Consider the following 12263-nt stretch of genomic DNA (forward strand, 5'->3'; position numbering starts at 1 on the left):
TAATATTGAATCAGCCCTGCATTCCTGGTATAAATCCTACTTGGTCATAGTATATTATCCTGGGGATGATTTTCTGTAATCTTTTTGCTAATATTTTATTAAAATTTTAGCATCAATATTCATTAGGGAGATTGGTCTATAATTTTCTTTCTCTGTTTTCAACCTACCTGGTTTAGGTATCAGTACCATGTCTGTGTCATAAAAGGAGTTTGGTAGGACTCCTTCAATCCCTATTTTTTCAAATAGTTTGTTTAGCATTGGAGTTAATTGTTCTTTAAATGTTTGGTAGAATTCACATGTAAAACCATCTGGTCCGGTGGATTTTTTCTTAGGGAGTTGGTTAATAGCTTGTTGTATTTCTTTTTCTGAGATGGGACTGTTTAGGATATTTACTTCTTCCTCTGTTAGTTTGGGCAAGCTATATTTTTGGAGGTATTATTCTATTCCATTTAAGTTGTCGAATTTATTGACATAAAGTTGGGCAAAGTAACTCCTAATTATTGCTCTAATTTCCTCTTCATTAGTGGCGAGTTCTCCCTTTTCATTTTTAAGACTAACAATTTGATTTTCTTCTTTCCTTTTTTTAATCAGATTTACTAAGCATTTGTCTATTTTGTTGGTTTTTTCATAGAACCAACTCTTAATTTTATTAATTAATTCAATAGTTTTTTTTTTTATTTTCAATTTTATTGATCTCTCCTTTTATTTCTAGAATTTCAAGTTTAGTGTTTAATTGGGGGTTTTTAATTTGTTCCTTTTCTAGCATTTTTAGTTGCAAGCCCAATTCATTGACCTTCAACTTCTAGTTTCTAGAACAAATTATACATGTGTTCTTTATGTATATTTATAACAGAAATATATTTCCTACGATTTCTTTTTACCTTTTAATGTTTCTCTTGAGTCCTATATTTGGAGATCAAACTTTTCATTTATTTCTGGTTTGTTCATCAGAAATAGATGAAATTCACCTATTTCATTGATTGACCATCTTCTTCCCTGGGGAAAAAAAAATGCTAATTTTGTCTGGGTAAGTTGTTCTTGGCTGCATACCAAGTTCCTTAGCCTTTGGGAATATCAGATTCCAGGCCCTTCAATCCTTTAAAGTGGAGGCTGCTAGATCCTGAATAATCCTTATTGTGGCTCTTCTATATTTGAATTTTTTTTTTCCTAGCTGCTTTTAGTCTTTTTTCTTTGGTCTGATAGGTCCAGAATTTAGCCACAATATTTATTGGAGTTTTGATTTTAGGGTCCCTTTTAGTAGATGATCAATTAATTCTGTCAATGTCTATTTTACCTTCTGTTTCTATAAGATCTGGGCAGTTCTCTTTGACAATTTTCCGGAAGATAGTATCTAGGCTCTCTTTTTCATCATATTTTTCAGGGAGTCCAATAATTCTCAGATTATCTCTCCTAGCTCTATTTTCCAGGTCTGTTGCTTTCCCAAGAAGGTAGTTGACTTTTTTTTCCCATTGTTTCATTTTTTCTGGTTTTGTTTGACTGATTCTTGGTATCTGCTTGAGTTATTCATTTCCATTTGTTCAATTCTGATTTTTAATGAATTATTTTCTTCATTTACTTTTTAAATTTCTTTTTGTAATTGTCCAATTGAGTTTTTAAGTGAGTTGTTTAGTTCTATGATTTTTTTTCCATTTTGCCAATTTTATTTTTAGAGAGCTATTTTCTTTTTCCAATTCAGTAATTTTCTTTTCCTTGGAATTGTTTACCTTTTCCAATTTACTAATTCTGTTTTTCAAAGATTTGATTTCTTTATCTACTCTATTTTTAAATGAATGGGATGATTATCTAGACCCTCTTGCCAAGCTTCCCTTTCCTTTCCCCATTTTTCTTCTAGCTCTCTTGTAAGAGCCTTTTCAATTTATTCTATGATAGTCTTGTGTGTTGGGAACTAGATCATATCCCCTTTGGGAATTCATTTGGAGACACTCTGTTTTTAGTCTCCTTGGGGTTTGAAGTCTGCTCTCTATCTGTATAGAAGCTATCTATGTTTAGAGCTTTAATTTTTTGCTCATTTTGTCAAAAAAGAATCAAAGAAAACAAACTAACAAAAAAATGTGGTCTGCTTTTTTTTTTTTTTTTTTTTTTTTTTTTTTTTTTTTTGGTGGGGAGGGAGGTGCTGGGTGGTATTACCAAGCTTTTTCTACAGACTGCAGGGAGCAGCAGTGAGGCACTAGCAGGGGAGCAATGAATGTGCTGCATCTGTACTCTGAGACTCTGAGAGCATGCTGAGACACTCTGGGTACTGGGTGTATGTGGCCAAGTCCCAAGAGACCCTGTTTTTTTTTTTTTTTTGTTTTGTTTTGTTTTGGGGTTATAGTCTTTACCCCCTGTGTTTACAGCTTCTCTGCTGTTCTATTGGCTTACTGCCAGGGCAAAGTAGCCACACTGTGGTAAACTTCTCCTCGCAGAAACAACTGAGACCACATCCTACCCCACTATGGTCTGCTCAGTGTGAGTTGCCTTCCCTGCTCTTGCCACCTGCCATGCTCTCCCTGCCTGCCTGCAGTCTGTGCCTAAGCTAACCATCCCCACCTGCAAGCAAAACCAGACCTTTTTTGGCAAATTTCAAGGATATCTTCTGTTGGTAATGTATTTGTGGGTTTTTTTCAGTCAAGCACTACTTCCAAGGACTTGTCATGAAAAAAAAAAAGTATTCTGAAGATAAGAAGGAGCTTAAATAGCTGTGTGTGTCCTCTCTGCCATCTTGGCCAGAAATCCTAAGAGAATTTTTGAATTGAGATATGGCTATGGATATATTTCAAAGGAATTCTGCATTTTTTTTAAAGCAAAGGTTGTAATTTTTGCAAGAGAGTTTCAAAATAGTATTTTGTTTTGTTTTTTGGGGGGTTGAGAGGCAGTTCGAGTTAAGTGTCTTGTAGAGAATATTTTTGAGGAAGCTCTGCCTGTCTCTTCATACACTTTCAGTATCAATGTTCTTAATAGATGTGTAGATTAGATTCAAAAAATGTATAAACATTTAGACTTTATTGGTCACTGTTTTTTCCTACTAAAAATGTCCATGCTCTTTTTTTCACAAAGCTTGAAAATTGATCCATTTATGCTTTAAAAATATTGCTTCCTCTAATATAGACTTTTTCTATGAATACTTTATTTCATTCAACTGTTCTTCCTATCTTTGTTTTCTTAAATGTCATTTTTACCTCCTGATGACAGCAGAGACTGGTTTGAATATGATAGTTCCATTATCATTGATTGGAGAGGTTTTGTTATAATAATATTGACAGATCATTTCCATTTTTCACCCACTCATTGTTCTCCTTTGAATTCAACTGTTGTGTTATCTAGATGGTTTATTTTAATTGGGTCACTCTACAAGCTTTATTTTTTTAACTTGTCTTACCTTCTACTTCATTATTTTATTATGTGATACTTTCATTATTTTCTGCCATTTTCTATGTAAGATTTTATAAATGAGTCATATTCTGAATTTGCATTGCTCTTGACTGCCATATTTCTTGACTTGTTAAAGAGATAAATTGTTTGTGAGGCAAGGAAGTTTCTAGGCTCATTTGCTATATTCATTATGCCAATTGATTTATATTGGTTGAAATATACTGGTGAAATCATAGATCTCTTTTGTAACTCCCCAGTGATAGCATTTATTATTTTCCTAGCTCTCTCCTCATTCATGTTTAAAAATGAAAATAGTCCATATTGATGCCTGTTCCTAAATTCATTTTTTTTCCAACTTCAATATCTTGTTTAACTAGGATAGGTTGTCATTAATTGTGCATAATATTCTTTTCATTTTTATGCTTTCTCCTAATTTGGCATTGATTCCTACCTTTGCTCTAAGTCAAAAATCTGACAATCCACAAACAGTTGTTTTGGCAAGAATGTCTACACTGGAAAATTGTTTTTTAAATATTTGTTATGATATAATATTTTTTCTGATTGCATTTAATGATGCACATGATCAGAGTCTCTTGACTATTCTTAAAGAATTAATTGATGATATATAGACTTGAGAATTTTGTGTAGTCGACAAGCTTGTTTCATATCCAAGGGAACAAGGGAATAGGTACCACATATTGCTGAGTAAAATTTTCTTTTTTTCTTTGGATCATGAATTGCCAGTCAAAGAATTCATTATTTTCTGGCCTATTTTAATGACCAACTTAAGAAAATACAAAATTAATATATTTTATGATAACAAAATGGAGTGAAGGTAATTAACTTCAGTTGAAAATACCCAAATTCATAGCATAAATAATTTTAGAAGTGCTTACAAAGAATATCTTGGCATCAATCTTATGCTAGATGACATACTCTATTTCTCTTTTTCAAGAACCAGACCAGTTAATTTTCAAGAAACCTTGTGTGTAAAAAAACGAATTTCTTTGGTCACAACAAATCATAAAAAGCACCTAATAAGGTATGAAGGAGTTAAGCTATATACAGGGAATATATACAGTAATGATGAAGTTAGAAATATTGAAAATAATTTAATAATGCTGTGTTATGAGAAGCTTTAAAATAATCACTTAGAAAATGAAAAGTTTAGTTAGACATAATAGTGGGGCACTGGACTTGAAGTTGGGCAACTGAATTTTGTATCCTGGACTGATTCTGTGTCACTTTGAATAAATCTTAGCTTTAGGTTAAAGAAAATAGTTTTTTTTTTTTTTTAAATTTGATATATGTAGAAGGCATTTAGGTATCTACTTCAAGGGTCAGCATGAAGAACAAATGAGATCATGTGTATATAGAGACTTGTAAGACCAAATAGTTGCTTAAATTTGAGTTATTGTTAATATTATTATAATAGTTTCTTATTTCCAAATATCTACCTTTTCTGTGCTGTGGGTACTCAGTATATATGTTGGTCATAAATCTCTTATTTTTCACTAACTTGTGTTCATCATCATAATAATGGATTTAACATTTATATGACACTTTTGGGTTGAGAAAGCACTTTATGTATGTTTTCTCATTTGATCCTTACAATTCTGTGAGGTAGATGATATTATCCCCATTTTATAGATAAAGAAACTGAAGTTGAAATGTTTGAAAGCTAATTTGTTTAGGGACACACAGCAAGTAAGTCCCTGAAGAGAATTTGATAGATTTTTCTGACTATAAATTCATTATTTTATTCCCTAAGCCTCGTAGTTGTCTAAGTGAGTTACTATGTCCATAATCGTTTTTTTTTTTTAATTGTAGCAAAGCTTCTAGTGATAAGCCTATATACACTTATAATAAGTAGGGTGATTCTCAGACTGTCTACTGTTCAGTCTATACTAAAAGCCTGTATGACTCAGAAGGCTCTCTGACTTGCTTGCTCTTCCTCTGACATAGCCTACAATTGTTGGCTTGGTACAGTGTATAATGTGTTGGATTTGATATCAGTAAAATCTAAGTTTGAATCCTGATACAGATGCTTACTAGCTATTTGACTTTCCTAAGGTCACACAATTAGTAAGTGACTTAATCTCTTTGTACCTGGTTTTAATTGTTTGTAAAGGGGAATAATATTAGTACCTATCTCATATGATTGTTGTAAGAATTAAATTATATAATATATGCAAAACATTTTATAAATCTAAAGAAATGTTTGTTGATATAATTATTATTATTATTAAGTGATAATTAATGATGATGTAACAATTATTCAAAATAATCAATTACAAACATTTATTAAATACACACTTAATGCCAGACATTGTGCTAGTTGTTGGAAATAAAAAGTTAAAAAGGAACCAATCTTGCCTCGAGGAACTTACATCATGTTAGAAATGACAGTATACATCTATAACAGAGTATACAAAATATGCACAAAATCTGAAAAGCAAATTTGAAGGAAGGAACTAGTAACAACACAGTGAGGCATTATAATACAACTCTGTTGGGAGATTAGCATTATTGCTGATTTTATTAATATAATAGTAATGTAATTGATAAGTGATTCTATTTCAGTGATGGCATATGCAATCTTTTATGTCAGTTTCAATGATATATACTCCCCCCTTTTTAATTTCTCTATATAGTCTATTCGAAAGTATAAGAATAGTTACCTGGTTTTGGATAGCCACAAAACATAATGAAACAATTTGTCTATATATTATTTTAAGATATGTGTCTGGTTCATTGACTTGGAAAGCTCAAGAGTTTAAATACTAGAAGCACTTATCAAACACTCACTATGTATCAAGAATTATGATAAGCTTGGTCAGTACTAAGCAAACAGGACAGTCCCTGCCTTCAAGAAGCTTATATTCTGAAGAACTAAGTTAACATAAAAGTTATGAGGGAAAAATAATCTCTGCAGTATGGCTTATAAATGTGAAGAAGGGAACTGGTCCTGGGCAAGATAAAGAAAAACCTTACACATGGAAGCCTAAAATGCCATATCAGAATCCAGGTTCTAGGGGGAGGGGAATAACCAGATAAGGTGCCACTATCTAGAATGTCTTATTCCATTTAATTTCTATTCTTATATCTCCTTATATGGTATGAAAGTAGCCCTGCTTTCTTGAAGACTCTATAGTGGAGAGAAAAATCTGCCAAGATTTTGATTATGGCATTTCTGTGATGAATGTTTGTGACAATCAGGAAGCAGTCTAAGTTTAGACTGGCTTATCACTAGAAAATGGGCTACCAGGTGATTAATTTTTATGACAACAGTCTTTCATGACAGTTCCTACTGAAAAAAAAAATAGAGAGATTGTGGCATGTCTAAGTGGAGGGAGTACTAATAATATCAATGAAATAAGGGATACCTAGTAAGAGATCTTACAAGGCTTTTTACAATGTCGACAGAAAAGAAGCTTAGTCAAACACAATTTTGTGAATTAGCAAACTTGCTCCTCGAAGCTTTATTTTAAAACCATACAAATAAAAATATCCTTTTGAATCTGCATTATTGCATTACTGAGAGTGACAACAGACATGAGATCAAACATGAGTCATGTTATTCCCCTTCTTTATGGATTTTTTGATCATTTTGAGAAATCGAAGTAGAATCTCTAAACCAGTTATTCTCTGGAATAAAAAGATACATTGAAAATTATCTTCCTTTCCCCAAAATGGATAAAGATTATGTCAGTCTTCTACATTTATTTATTTTTGTCATCAGATGCAGTCATATATATCCAGGATCTGTGATAATTGGAAATATCTTATAAGTGAATACCTTTCATTTACTCAGATCCCACCTGTCTAATATAAATAGAGAATTACCTGAACATTAGAGAAATTAACTGATCTTCCCATGATTATATAGCTGGTAAATTTCAGATTTGGCATTTGAATCTAGTTCTTGACTGCAAGACCAATACTAAATGCTGCCTCATTTTTTGATATATTCTCACCAAAAATGCTGTAGAATTATGGGAAGGTGGGGAAAGCACTGCTTTAGAGACAGAGCAAATGAGATTTTCAACCTTGGTTCTATGTTTATAAGTTGTTTTACTCCATAAAATACTCACTTAACCCCACTCAGTTTCTTCATTTGCAAAGGCAGAGATAGTAAAATTCACACGGATGTTGTGAGGAATATGCTTTATAAACATCAAAGCATTCTATATCAGATTACTGAGTAGATTAAAGAAATAGTGCCTATAATTAGGAAAAGTGAAGGTGTTAGATTTATTCAGATGCAGAGCAAAACAGTCTGGGTGCTTCAGTAAGTCTATGTCACAACAACTTGTATTTATATAAGTTTACATAAAATGTAGACAAAATAAAGATAATTGCTCACAATTGTACTAGCAATGAGGTCATCGCTACAGTAGTGAGACAAAGGCATTATGGAAAAATATAGTGGGGGATTATTATCATTATTATTGCTTTTTATTGACAACATGGTGAATAAGTTGCTGGTTTAAGTGTGAAATACATAGCTTTTTTCTCTTTTTTTGGAATGTTTTAATTAATTTACATCCTACTCTGACTTATCATTGTTCCATATAGGTAACCCTGATTTCTCAAAGGCTATAATAGAGGAAAGAAAGTTTGGTAATGGACTGTTAATATGTATGGTCCAGGGAATAATCACTAGAAAGTTGTATACCAGATGATTTTTTAAAATAACAAAACATTATTAAGATATCTTTTAAGGAAGAGAGAAATTGTATTATCTGTGTGTGTTTTGTGGGGTGTTTTTTTGTTTGTTTGTTTTTGATAAAAAAGGGCAAGTGGGTTTGAATGAGAAGATACATTCATTCCTAAACCTCAGTTCTTATCCTACTTTTCCACTCCCATTTTTTTAACACAACATTTCCTATGCTTCCAGCCACAACAAAATAAAGGAGAGAATAATGAATTAAAGACCAAATTACTCTACAGCCTAAGGGAATGTGCTGTTCAGAAGAAACACCAGGAAAATTCCCAGATATACAAGGTTGAGCTACAATTAACACCCTAACTCCATATCTGAAAATAGTGCCCTACTTGATTACAATAGTTAATTTTATCTATTTTAATGTTTTTTTCTCATATTTGAGTTAAAATCAAAATAGGAAAGATTGGTAATTGGTTTTGGCCTTTGAGTGACTGAAACTTATTTAATTATTTTTTTTTCACAGTGATGCATAAATTTCTTATTCCATACAGCATTAAATATGACCTCATTCTATTATTAACCTAAAATTTGTGAATATGGACAACATTCCTTAATATTGTTTTGAAATTTCTGAAAACCCAAGAAACTAATATTTGTGATATAATGTATTTCTTTTAATTTACTATTTCTCATCTGCAAATACTGACCAAAGAAAGCACCATTGGTTTTATAGAGTGGAAATGAACACATAATAATCCACAATGACAAAACACAGGCTTCTGATTTCCCAAGAACTAAATGTAGTTCTCTTATGCAGAGAATACAAATATAGAACACAAAATCACCCACTTAGTCTATCCGATCAGCACATGAATATATACATTATATATATATATATATATATATATATATATATATATATATATATATATTATATATATATGTATGAATATATTTACTTTCTTTTAACATTGAAAAGTTTAAAATAGCTCTTATGGTGCACCTCTTTTGATTACCTATATGGACAAAGATGAAATGGAAGAAAAAAAATTATTAAGATGTAAGCTGAAAAAGTGGATGAAGGTGATGTCTTGCTTTGAGTATGAACTGGTTTTAAGTGATGCAGAGCTGCACAAAGTTATCAGCCTCATTCTCTCTTCAAGAGTCACTGAAGTTCAGTGGCAGGACACAAGTCAGGATAAGTGGCAATAATTTAGAATAAAGCTTCTTAAACTGTGGGTCATGACCCCATATGGGGTTTGTATAACTAAATATGGGGTTAAAGAAATTATGATTTTATCAGTAAATATTTGATGTATACATCTATATACCTAGGATTATGTAAAAATTTCTCAGCCAAAAAGGATTACAAATGGAAAAAGTTAAGCCCTAGTCTAGAATGCAGTCTATGACCTTAGCATTTTTGATATCTGACTAAACTCTAAGCACTCCATAGTGTTTGCTTCAGTTACCTTCAAAACCTTTGGAACAAATTGTTTTTATTCATTCATTACACTGAGGAAAGTCATCACATGATTGGAATAGACAATTCCTGATTTATTGATGGCTTACCCTTAAGCTGGTTTAGCTCATCTGCCAACACATTTTACAGGAATGTGTTCACTGCTCATGTTACAGCCTCTTGTGGTCACAGGTAGGAGTTAGATGAATCAGGGAGATCCCAAAGGTGAATGAGCAGTCCCAGAAAAGGGATCAACAAACCCTTAAGCCAGAGGTGCTAGTCTTCTCTGAAGACCCCATATAGACCCATGTTCTCTTACAAACCCTTAAGATATACAATGGCCTCTTTCATTGTAGCCTACTAGGTTCAATATTAGAAGAGACTATGGTAAATGTTGTCTCCATAAAATGTGTCACTACCATAAGATTACCATTATTATTAGAGTTTTCTACATATTAATATCATCTCATAGAACTTTAGAACTAGAAAAATGCATATCATTTTATAATCCAATGCTCTAATTTTAGAATTAAAAAAATTGAGACCCAGGAAAAGTGAAGTCCACTAAACCTTAGTGATATTGGCAGAAGGTAGGTCAGCTGAGTTTTAAACTCCAACTTTCTTTCTCCAGAGTCAATGACCATTATCCTACAGAGATCTCACATAATTCTTGAACCTCATTAAAATGTAATTAGATAATATTTGAGAGAAAAAAAGAAAAACATAGCAAAAGATAGAGAATGTTAATTTGTGGTTTTCTAAATCAATATGTAGCTAGCAGGGATCTGCTTCTATTTGCTGACACAATACTACATCATGTTTACTTCTCTGTCATTATATCTTACTTCATTATATATCAGGATCTTGGAATTATATTTAGTTTTAATAGGGACTATTTAAAAGGGAAAAGAGTAAGAGGCTCCAAGATATGGTTCCAAGAAACACAGAATTTGAAGGCAGAAGACCTTCCCAGGTGTAACTATGTACACATCATTTAATCTTTCTGAGTATCATCTGCAAAATGAGTGTGTTGACACCTGTGCCTCACAGGGATATTAGATATTGTTGTTCAGTTACATCCAACTCTTTGTGACCCCACTTGGGATTTTCTTGTCAAAGACTTTGGAATGGTTTGCCATTTCTTTTTCCAACTAATTTCACAGATGTGGAAACTAAGGCAAATAGTATTAAGTGTCTTCCCAGGCTTGCACAGCTTGTAAGTGCCTGATATCATATTTGAACTCATGAAGATGAGTCTTCCTAATACCAGACCCTGGTATTCTATCACCTGTGCTACTTATTTGCCTGCTGTGAGATATGCTTTGTCAAATGTAAAATAGTATATTATCATGATTTTTTTTAATTGGAAAGAAGATATTTTTCAGACTACAACCCTATTTTTCTCATCACTCACTTCACTCTCCAGAGTTTTAAGGATTCACCAGAAGAGTAGGTATTTTATAAATCCATACTGACTATTTGCCATCTTTCAGAGGTAATCTGATAGCTTTCCACTTCTGCTGCAACTTAAACAAATTAAATGTCATTGGGAAAGCATCGGGCTGTCTTAAGCCAATATATGGCTTAAATCAGTGTCTGTGAGTGGCAAGGAGGACAGCTTATTCCCCCAACATCCTTGTGTTCTATCTTGTTCCCTACTGCTGTTGTTTTTTAGGCTGACATGAGTCTCCCTTGGAAGGCAGGTTTGTCCCTGATTGCCTCCAGGTCTGAGCAGATGTTGTGCTGTAGTCTGGCTCTCTGTCTCCTCCCAGGCTTCTGATCAGCTGTTTGTTTGGTCCTCCTCCACTCCCTCTTCTTGCTCTCCCTCTAAGTCCATCTCTTTGCCACCAGCTGTAGGCAAATGTACCTTCCCACATCAACCCTGCCAGGGTCTGTCATGGAAATTTAGAGAAAAGATAGAATTTCAATGTTGTTATGAAACCACAAGCACCCTGCTGCCACTTCATCAGCCAGTGTGCTCTTTCTCAGTGATTTAACAGACCTGTTTTGACACCATGTAAAACAAACAGGGCAAGGTTATTACTCCCAGAAAAGCTGCTGGTTTTCCCCGGGATAGGGCGCCAGAAGTGTTATCAGAATTCAATGACAGAGGGTTTTTTTTTTTCCCCCCCAGGAACTCTAAATATGTATTATCATATGTCCATTAATATGTAAACATCTTTTCTATTTTCTTGCTGACAACAACTGTAAATCTGCAATAAGATAGGCTATTAAAATTTTATTATATGGCAGGAAATGTTAGTAGTATTGTTTGACAGAGCAAAAATTAAGCAATAGATTGTGTGCATGACTCTCTCAAGAGGTAGTAACTAAGCAATGATGGAAAGAATGTTGGACCTCTATTTCTAAAGCACTTTGCAAACCTTACAAAGCTTTATTAATGCTAGCTATTCTATTGTTTTTCATCTATTCTCTTAGTTTTGTTTTTTACTTAATAATATCTGCACACTGTTGGAGATTTTAAAAAATGTTATTGTATTATTTATTCCTTTGGGCATCTAGAAGGTGCAGTGTATACAGTATTGGAAGAACTCATTTTGAGTTCAAATTGGTCTTGAACACTTAGTAGCTAGATGATTTTGTTCTGACCAGAAACTGAGGGTCTTCCCTTTCCAGATTTGTGGTGTTTTTCTTCTTTAAAATAATAGTTCTCTCTGGGAGCAGGTTTCTTGGGGAGGTTTTCTGGAGGCAGCCTTAGTTTCAGTTAAAAGTAATAATCATCCAAATAAAGCCAGCTGA

This window comes from Antechinus flavipes, chromosome 3 (assembly GCF_016432865.1).
Source record: "Antechinus flavipes isolate AdamAnt ecotype Samford, QLD, Australia chromosome 3, AdamAnt_v2, whole genome shotgun sequence".
In the NCBI taxonomy this organism is placed as follows: domain Eukaryota; kingdom Metazoa; phylum Chordata; class Mammalia; order Dasyuromorphia; family Dasyuridae; genus Antechinus; species Antechinus flavipes.